The sequence below is a fragment of the Anser cygnoides genome, chromosome 4 (genome assembly GCF_040182565.1).
Source record: "Anser cygnoides isolate HZ-2024a breed goose chromosome 4, Taihu_goose_T2T_genome, whole genome shotgun sequence".
NCBI lineage: Eukaryota > Metazoa > Chordata > Aves > Anseriformes > Anatidae > Anser > Anser cygnoides.
The window spans coordinates 55,718,321-55,727,745 of NC_089876.1; the positions used below are offsets into that span (position 1 = coordinate 55,718,321).

At 32.4% G+C, this 9,425-nt stretch overlaps 1 protein-coding gene across 4 annotated transcripts in view; it reads right to left on the minus strand.

The window, feature by feature from the left end:
• The window catches only part of LOC106041754 (uncharacterized), a 38,593-nt gene extending 29,412 nt beyond the window's left edge, over positions 1–9,181 (minus strand). Inside the window, exons 1-3 of one of the 4 annotated variants that reach the window (XM_066996171.1) lie at positions 8,796–9,181; positions 5,858–5,912; positions 3,610–3,677 (exon numbers count right to left, since the gene is read on the minus strand). The gene's annotated coding sequence lies outside the window, so the exon portion shown is untranslated. Of the gene's footprint in view, positions 1–3,609; positions 5,304–5,857; positions 5,913–8,795 lie in introns of all 4 variants that reach the window. The other 3 variants (XM_066996170.1, XM_066996169.1, XM_066996168.1) reach the window with 3 other exon arrangements.
• Between the last annotated feature and the right edge of the window lie 244 nt (positions 9,182–9,425).

A 9,425-nucleotide genomic window follows, 5' to 3' on the forward strand; every position in this document is an offset into this window, starting at 1 on the left:
TTTAGATGCTTAATTCATATTGATTTAAGTAGGGCTATGTATCTAAGTGACTTTGACATCAAAAACATTCCCTTCTGCTGTTTATTGCAAACAAAATGGCTTGTCTCTTGAACTTTTAAATGAGATTGTACGCAGTAAAACATGAACTCCTATTTTCTTTTCCATGTTATAGAAGCAGACACAATTCTAAATGTTTCTTTCCTTTTTGAGAACAATCACATTGTATGCCATAATCATGCATTCATTTCCAAAGGTTGAATCCTACTCCTGTTTAAGTTTATGGAAAAAGTCAAATTTATGGCAACATTGAAAATAACAACCAACTCCCAAAAGAGTAAGAATTAAGCTAAGTGCTACTAAATGTTTCCTGACTTTTTTGCTGTATCAGCTAAATTTGTACTGTGAATAAAATTTGTGTAATATGAAGACTTTTAGAACCACATAACAGTGTTCTGTAAAGATTTTGAAACTGTAAGGAAATATGGCTTTTCTTCTATTTTTAAAATATAATTCTGGAAAAAAAAATATTTACAGACTATCCAACATTTTCAAGAATGAGGAAAACATGCAATTTTTTAAATTTTTGTCCAATGCACTTCAAACAATTTTGTTCAGCATTAATCATCTCTCATTATGTTCCAAAACACATTATGACTGACTCAGCCTGCCATAATACATTCTGTTTTAAAGCGTCAGCTCAATCTCAGAAAGAAAATAAACCTCAAAACAGAGATGGATAAAACCAAGAAAGGTACATGGGATGTTTAGCTGAAATATTACTAATCTTTGGGAGAGCAGGAAGCTAAGGTAATTCTAGGTAGAAAACAAAACGGTCTGAGAGAATAACTTTTAGGAAAGGTTAGAGTCAATTTCAAGTTTGAAAGGGAGTCTAAAACCACATAGTTGTCTTTTATACTAAATATTTTTCACAACTCTGATGATTTTTCACTTTACAGTAATCCCTTTTGCAACAGAGAAGGGAATCCCCAGTTTTCTGATGCTCTAACATTGCAGGTAATGCTGTACTGTATAAAGTCTGGCATATATAACTAATTGCCACATCAGTTTTATATGTGTCCAGAGGTTTTATGATGGTAAAAGTATTTTCTTTTAATTCTGATTCTTTTTCTTGATTAAAAAACAAAAGCAAACTTGTTTTCTATTAATAATATGGGTGTGTTCAAAACATTTATATTTCAAGCACAACAATGGTTGCTTGTTTTCTATTAATAATATGGGTGTGTTCAAAACATTTATATTTCAAGCACAAAAATGGTTGAAAGAGTATAAACATTCATGAGCTGGAAAAATTTTGATGTTTTGATGCACACTTACTACATGCTTCATGCCAGGAGAGAAAATTGGACACACTTGGTTGTGATGAATCTCAGCAAGACTTTCACACATGAAATATCAAATGGTAGATGTGTTTTATCTGTGCTAGATGGAAGAAGAATATAAATGAGGTAAAGAGTTACGCATGTAACCTGACGTTTCAGGTAACATTTTTTCAGACTTGTGTTAGTAACATTTAGATTTGTCACTTAGGAGAATTGCACAATGCCTCTAATGTATTGCTAAAGAATGATTTGTGCCAGGGATCTTTGGTTAATTATACTACTTGTAAAAGTATCCCAACTCATGTGTTCTGGAAAAAAAAAAAAGAAAAAAAGTGGGCATTGTAGGACCTCACAACTGAAATATGATTTCTATTTCATGAATGTTGATGATAGCAGTAGCTGTGAATCTCTGATATACAACACTCAAACCTGCTCTTTTTTGACAGAAGCTATATTTTTATTTTCATTTCCAAGCAAGTGAACCACTGCTTCATAGGAAGGTGTACTATGAATTATTTTGTATCTGATTAAAGAAGATACTGCTTATGTCAGGAAATTAAAATAATTACAGTAATTACTCCTGAAAAAAAAATAGAACTACTATAGTGAGAATAGTTACATATTTTTTTCTTTTGGTAATGGTTTAATTTAATTTATGAGATATTAAAATTTTATTCATACTGTTGACATAAAAATTTTAGAATCCACGTAAATCATAATGAAACAAGATGACTAGAGACAGAGGTGAAGAAACTAGATCCTGCCATACGCAAATAACTTCTATTACTTTAACTGATAGCCATAACATTTGGCAAGACTGCAATACCACTTCATCACCTTGTGCTAATATGCTCACTGGCATAAGCAAAACTATTGGTTTTTATTCCAGAGATTACATTCCTAATGTTTTCAGGAAACTTGGTGGTAGAAAGCTGGAAAGCTCCTCCTTAAATAGTCAGATTCTTAGCTCTGTATCTTCTTAAGGAAATATAGCACCTCAGTGAATATGAAATTGTCATTTACAAATTGAATACATCAAAAATATTTCAATAAAATAAGGCAGAATGGGAAAAGGATATTCATGAGTTTAAAAAACTGCAATAAACATGAAAGGGTTCATTATAAAGACATTGTTATCGGTGAGATCTAGCAGGATTTGTTCTTTTTAATATCTTTTGTTTCTCTGGAATAATCTCATATTTCAAACATCACCTTGAGCCCTCCATAACGTGGTGAGGCTATTATCAGCTCTTATTGATAGGGAAAATAAATTATTAAAAAAAGAGAGAGACAGAGCTCGTTTCTGTGAAATAAAATTTACTTCAGTGCTACCTTTTATAGGAGACATAATAGGCAAATTCAGTCTATTTGAGATTGTGGAAGGAAGGATGTTCTTGTTAATGGAAGAATGAATCAAGGACTGGGCTGTTTGCTCATAAGATCCAGAATGGAGCTTCTTTTCTCTCAGCTTTTGGTAGAAGTGTTTTGCTCTTTATTGACAGAGGACAAATTTTACACATACATGGGTACAGAAGCATAATATTGGAAAATATATAAGTATTCTTACTGCTTTCAAGACATGAAGTGAAACTGATACATAGTGTCTCAATTTCAGGTAAGGCTTCTTCCTTATTTAGACATTTATCATATAGGAATAATTCATTCTTTAAAAGAGATATTAGATGGGTTTAATTTTTGAGCTAAGGCTATATATGAAAGAAAAAGTTTTGAAAATGATGGTGAGGTCTTATTATTACTGTAAGTCAGGCAGAACTGAGTTTATAGCTTCTCCTTCAAGGGGAAATATTGATCTACAGATATGGGGCCCAAGGAAACCTGGTAGTATTGTGGTTCTACTAATAAAAACAATTGTTGTCTGTTTAACAGCGATAACCTATCATAAACAAAGTTTCAGAGGAAATACTTTATGATTGTATCTGTGAGTATATCTGAGCACAAAATAGTAGAAATCAGCAGAGAACTTTTGAGGGCTGCTTTAGGTGAAAATCTACATAATATTTGTTGTTACAGGTGAATTATTGAAACAAGTACTCATCATGAGGTTGACCAAAAGTATTTATTAGGCAATGATAAAACAGAATTAATGATCAAATAGAGAAGGCAGTCAAGCATTCTATTATGGTTAAACGGTAGTCAAACTCTCTACTGCTTACTACATACCAAATAATTAAGTTAACTTGATGCATACAGAGTGTTATTTAAGCTTGACACATATAAATATTGCATGCATTTAAAAGATGACACTTACCTCACTGCAAACAGCAGACATTGGATACAGGATATCTCAGCCTCACATAGTAGCCTTGAGAGGCATCCCTGCTCAAGCGGAGATCATCACAGTATAGCCCACTGCTGTATAGGTGAGCTCAATGGGCCCTAGTGGCTACAAGTAGTTGTAGTGTAAAATTGTTGAGTTGTACTCTAACTTCATCCTTTTACATTCATGTAACATATGCTATTTTTTTTTCTCTTTCTTATTAGCAGTTCCTCAACTACACTGCACTGGAATTCATGTCCTTAAACAAGGCTTAGTCCCTGGTAAGGTGTGACTCTTATGAATTTACAATGCTTGTGTCCAATTAGGCCTGTTTAGTAGCAACACCTGAGCCAGAGTGCTGCCAGCACAAAATAGAGGGAGTGTCTCCATCACAGGTATTGCCCTTGAAGTTACTTGAGCTGTGCAAAGGGATGCAGGGCACCTCCCAGCTGAACTTTCTCAAAAGTAGTTCCCCATTCAGTCTGCGCTATCATAAATCAAATCAACTACTGGAAAAGAAAACGCTTCCCTCCTCTTCTGACTCAAGTCTTTCTTGGTCAAATGAATTGTTTCTGTATCAGTTTTGCAAAGCATATTTAATATCTTATTTGGAGGCTTTGTTGTGCTCAGTTGTACCCTGCTGTTCTTTGTGAGAAGAGGAGAGAGAAGCATCAGATGTTAGCTGCAAGTTCATATGACTTATAAATGAGACTACATTTTAAACTTAGTAGTTTTAAATTCTGGTGTATGTACTCTTAAAATATAAGAGGATTCTGAATGAAACAATCGTATTAGTCTTATCTTGTAATTTCTAATCAAGCAAACCTATTACCTGCAGAAAAAAAGTCTCACAGTCAAAGATTCCTGAACCGCATTCTCATCTACTCTGCCATAGATGAAAAAATGCATGGCTGCAGGAAACTTGAGCAAAAAATATTTTTATCATCTTCTCACTACAGTCTATTACCATGCATCTCAAGTCGTACAAGAAACTGACTTTCAAAGTCAATCTCTTTACATTACAATTTCATTTTGATGTAAACTGAATATGGTTGTAATACAGCAGGATCTAAGTGAGTGCACATTTATTGATTCTTTAGGAAAGGTTATATGAATAAAGGCTAGATGAGAAACTGTGAACATACAAAAGTACATCATCACATAAAACAGAGTTCTGTTTTTCTCACCAATCTGGGAAAGTTAAACCAAAGCAAAATGATCCTTTTTTGTGACTCACAACAATTTAAAATTTCAAATATTAGATAGCATTGCTGAATTATCAGTATAATTGCTTTTCTTGTTTATCAGAAATGGTAATGAAAAATTCTCTTGTTCTCGAAGAAATCATGTCAGAAACTAAGAAATTAAATTTATGAAATGCTTTCAGAATATCAGCTAAGTATTCACAGACAACTTGGTAGCAACCTGACACAAAATTCATTTAGTTCATTAAAAATTCTTCAATTAATTATAACTAGTTCTGCCTACAAAATTTAGTTGACCAACATGTTTTTATCCAGTCTGTAAAGCTAATCCAAGGAAAATAATTTGTAAGAACTAATTCAGGAAATTAAGTTAGGAAACAGTCCCTGGAATTTTTCCTGTACTGTAGCATGAGGTCTCAGCTTGTGCAGGATTGTAATTCTCATCTTCCACATATTCAACCATTATAGTGTTTGTTTAGGCTGTAAAGTGGGAAAGGAAAACCCTGTTGAATTTGGTACTGAAAATGTTTTTCACAGCAGAACTCTTGGTTGATTCAACAATTTTTCCTGAATTTTCAGACAAGGTCTTCTGGTAGGATTTTTCTGACCTTAACTTAAACTCAGCGTAGCAGCAGTAAACAAGAAGAGTTTATTGCAACAAGTTTATATAGGCTTTTCTTTTCCCTTCCTCTGACAAAATAAAAATATGAGAGTATTCACACAATACCTTAAAAAACCAAGGCTTCTCTATTACCATTAGTTTTGCAAAGGGGTTATACTTAGTAACTGAAAAAACTTGTGCCTTTTATTGTTGTTTAACAGCCTTAATTATCTCTGTATAGATTATATTGAGCACATCATTGCTCAACCAATTTGTTTCTAACTATAAATCATTATTTAACACAGAAAAAATGAATTGGAACTTCGTATAAACTTTGTATAAATAACTGATGTTTATTCATTCTGATGAGCATATTTAAACCATAATCAGAAAGATTCAAACCTGAAATCTGCAATAATTTAAATCTACTTACCTTAACGTAGATCTGCTTAGATGCCTGAAGATAGGTATGTATACAAGTCTTTATGCTAGAAGAACAGACAAAATAATCTTGGAACAAGAAGGCTGACTTCATAAGTAAAAATGAAATCTAGTACAGTAAGAATAAAGGCATTATCTTGTATGTAATTTACCCCCCCCCCCAAAAAAAAATAAAAAAAATCAGTTCCCAAAGCTGATTAGATTAATTCTAAAGTGTTTAGAGTTCTTCAGATTAGCCCTTGTCAATGATAATCTGAGAGCTTAATATTTAATTCCGTAGTATATATCCAAAAATGAATTGAGATAATATGTTACTCTTCCTCTCTGCTTATCAATAGAGAGAACTTTTGACTAGGAGAAGGAGAAGCAATAGTTTTGCTACTACTTACACTACTAGCTTCTGAATATAAATTACAAGGAAAATGGTGCATCTTCATCAGTTCTCCTGTCATTGTAACATATTGGATAAATGTATCTGGGATGACTTGTACCATTTATTTATTTATTTATTAATTACTTTTTGTAATATAGTTCAAAAATTAACTTATGGTTTCCTGTTCTTAAGATTTTAGAGTTTTGTGATAGTTTAAGCAATATTATCCATTCAGATATATTTATTTTCTTTTAATTAGAAGTCTTTTTAAAATTTATGCTCAAAATATGAGTTATAGATTTTGATAAAAAGTGCATCAAGTTCATGTATTCATCTGTTTATATCAGTGCTATCTCGGATTCATGGAGTGGACAGAAAGATTGGTTACTCTCTGACCCTCTCTGCTACTTACTGTTCGTTCATCATTATTTTTAGATCTACTGTCATTATTCAATATCTTGGAATGTCTTGACCAACAAGGATAAAAAACTCTCAGTAGCGATGAAAAGAGCTCACTTTGAGGAAAAAATATTTTCTTGACAGGACAATATATTTCTTACCACTGAATACACAGATGTTATTGTAACTAGACAAAAAGATGGTATTCACTATAGTCTGGGTCATGACTGTGCTAAGAGTAGTTAAAAATAATAATATTAATGATGTTATCAATATGTAATTATAGTTGTCATTTAATAAAATTGTTATTGATGTAGACATTGTACTTATTTTTTAATGCTATAATCTCTTTTTCAATACTTAGGGTTACAGTAATTAATATATTCCAAAAAGAATAGTAACACAGAAAGTAATCTTCAAATTTGCACAAAAAAAAAAAAAAAAGGTCCCTACAGACTTATGAATCAATGTGGCTTTTGATTTTCGGTTTATATGATTACTTGAATTATGCCTCAGTCTGAAGATGTGGACTGATCATGTCAGACCTCTACAGCTGATAAGACACAAGACAAAACTTTTGAAATTTGTTGTAAAGGAAAAAAGTCTGTGGCAGAGAGTGGGTTTAATTTTTCATTGTGTGTCCATAATGGGAAATCTTTCTAACTGATAGACATGAAAAGGAATTTCAAATGTTCTTACATGATCACTTTGAGAGTGTGTAATGCTTGCTGCTGGTAATTCCATTGCTTTTCCTGATACCTGATAGGCATCACTACTGACTCTGGGCTTTATATTTTGATGGATTTGGGAGTTGGAATAAACACCTTAATTACGGAGAGATTTATTTTCTGCATCAAATATTTGTGGTACTTGAGAAAGGAGTATATTAATTCTCAGTAGATGTTTCTTGTTTTTCATATGCAAATAAACCTGAATTAGTTAAACTTAGAGTTATCATCGTGTAGCTTTCTATAATGTCTTGCTAACTACAGGCGGTGCTTAATTCACTGGCTTTTGGCAGTAAATATTTGCATTACTACATGCTGACTTTTGAACTACTACACACAGCTGATTTTGGAAAGTAAAGATCCAAAAGAAAATTGTGATCCACTTTCTACAAGTATTCCATCTAATGAGTTCATTAGCAAAAAAGTTCATCAGATTTGGTTTTGGTCCTTGTGCTATTGTTTAGTTTATAAAGGTAAATTGGAGTCTGTAAAGGCAGGTCTGACTGTTGGAAATATTTTGGCTATGGTCACTTACCCAGCCTAAAAAAGGGAGCACACCATGAATGGTTGAATATACACTCATTCATTGCTGATGAGATTGTGAATAACTTATAACAATTTAAGGAGGAAAAAAAAAAAAAGTGCTCACTGCATACAAAAGATTTGTTACTTTCAAATTGAGATAAAGAATGTTACTTAAGAGACAAACTCAATAAAATTGTATCCTGGTTACAGACAATTTGCTGTAAATGAAGCTTGAAAAATCCATATTATATAATTTCTTTATTATCCCAGATTGTATGTAGAAGGATGATATTGTGATTAAGGCAATGGACCAGAAAATAGGCAATTCTTGCCCTCCATATACAATATAAAAAAAAAAAAAATGACATCTATACTGGTTCTAAACTACATAAAATCACAATTTATAACAAATTTGAAGTCTTTCATAAGCATAAGCATAAGTCTTTTCATAAGCATATCTTATATGAAATACAAATTCTGACTAAGTAATAATTGTAAATTAAACTTTGATTCTCAGTGAAAACAAATATACATGAAACAGTATTTCCTTTTTTTTTTTTTTTTTTTTGTATCAAATTGCCCTTCTGGAAGGCAAAACAAAAGCCTACTCTGCTTTGGCAACTGATGTGATTTCTCACAAGAAAAAATATTTACTGTTAATCTTTTAAAAACATGAAAATTCTTATCTTTGTACTCAACAGATTATTATGAAGTTCACTTCTTATACAGGAAGTTAAAAAATATTGTTAGTCTAACAAAAGATCTTAAATGTTAATTAAAATTGAGCAAAAAATGTATTGTGGTTAGTCCAATTTCAGTGATGCTGCCATTTACACTCTAAATGATCTAGTTAATGCTAAGTAAATTTCATTAATACAGTTATAAAATGTAATTGAGAAGCTTACTAATATGTACTCCTGTTTGTATGGTGTAACACTCATACTTCTTTTCACTCTCCAGGCAATCAGACTGCCAGTACCCATCTCACTCAAGAAGGTGGCACAGAATCTTGCAGTGAGTTGTCAGCATTCAAAGTTCTTCGGTGAAGTGACTGTAATGTTCATAAAAGGTGTTTTTTTGATGTTGTTGTTTTGTTTTCTTTTTTTTTCTTTTTTTATTTTTTCTCTCTTGTCATCTTTGCCTGGATAACTATCACATGGATTCTTTCTTCTTCCTCATTCTAGAGTCCAGTTTGGGAAATTTTCATTATTGCTTTCCATTTTCTTCTTTCTTCACTTTTGAATCTCCACATTGCATACGAATTTAGTGTATATGTCAGTCTTTCCCATTTGGATACCCTCTTTGTTATCCCCAAACCAAGTTTTGAGCAGCTCCCAGGTCTGAATTACTTTAACTGAGTATTGGTGAGATGATCGTTGCTGTGGGGCCTCCAGTGATACTCTGCATGTTCTTGTTGGCGACGGAGGGAAGACACAAACGCTCAATATGAGTGTTAAGTATGCTTCAGCTTTAATGGATAGCTCAATTGTCTTTTATCGTGTACAGGATAATTAGCTCATACATATTGCAAAAGC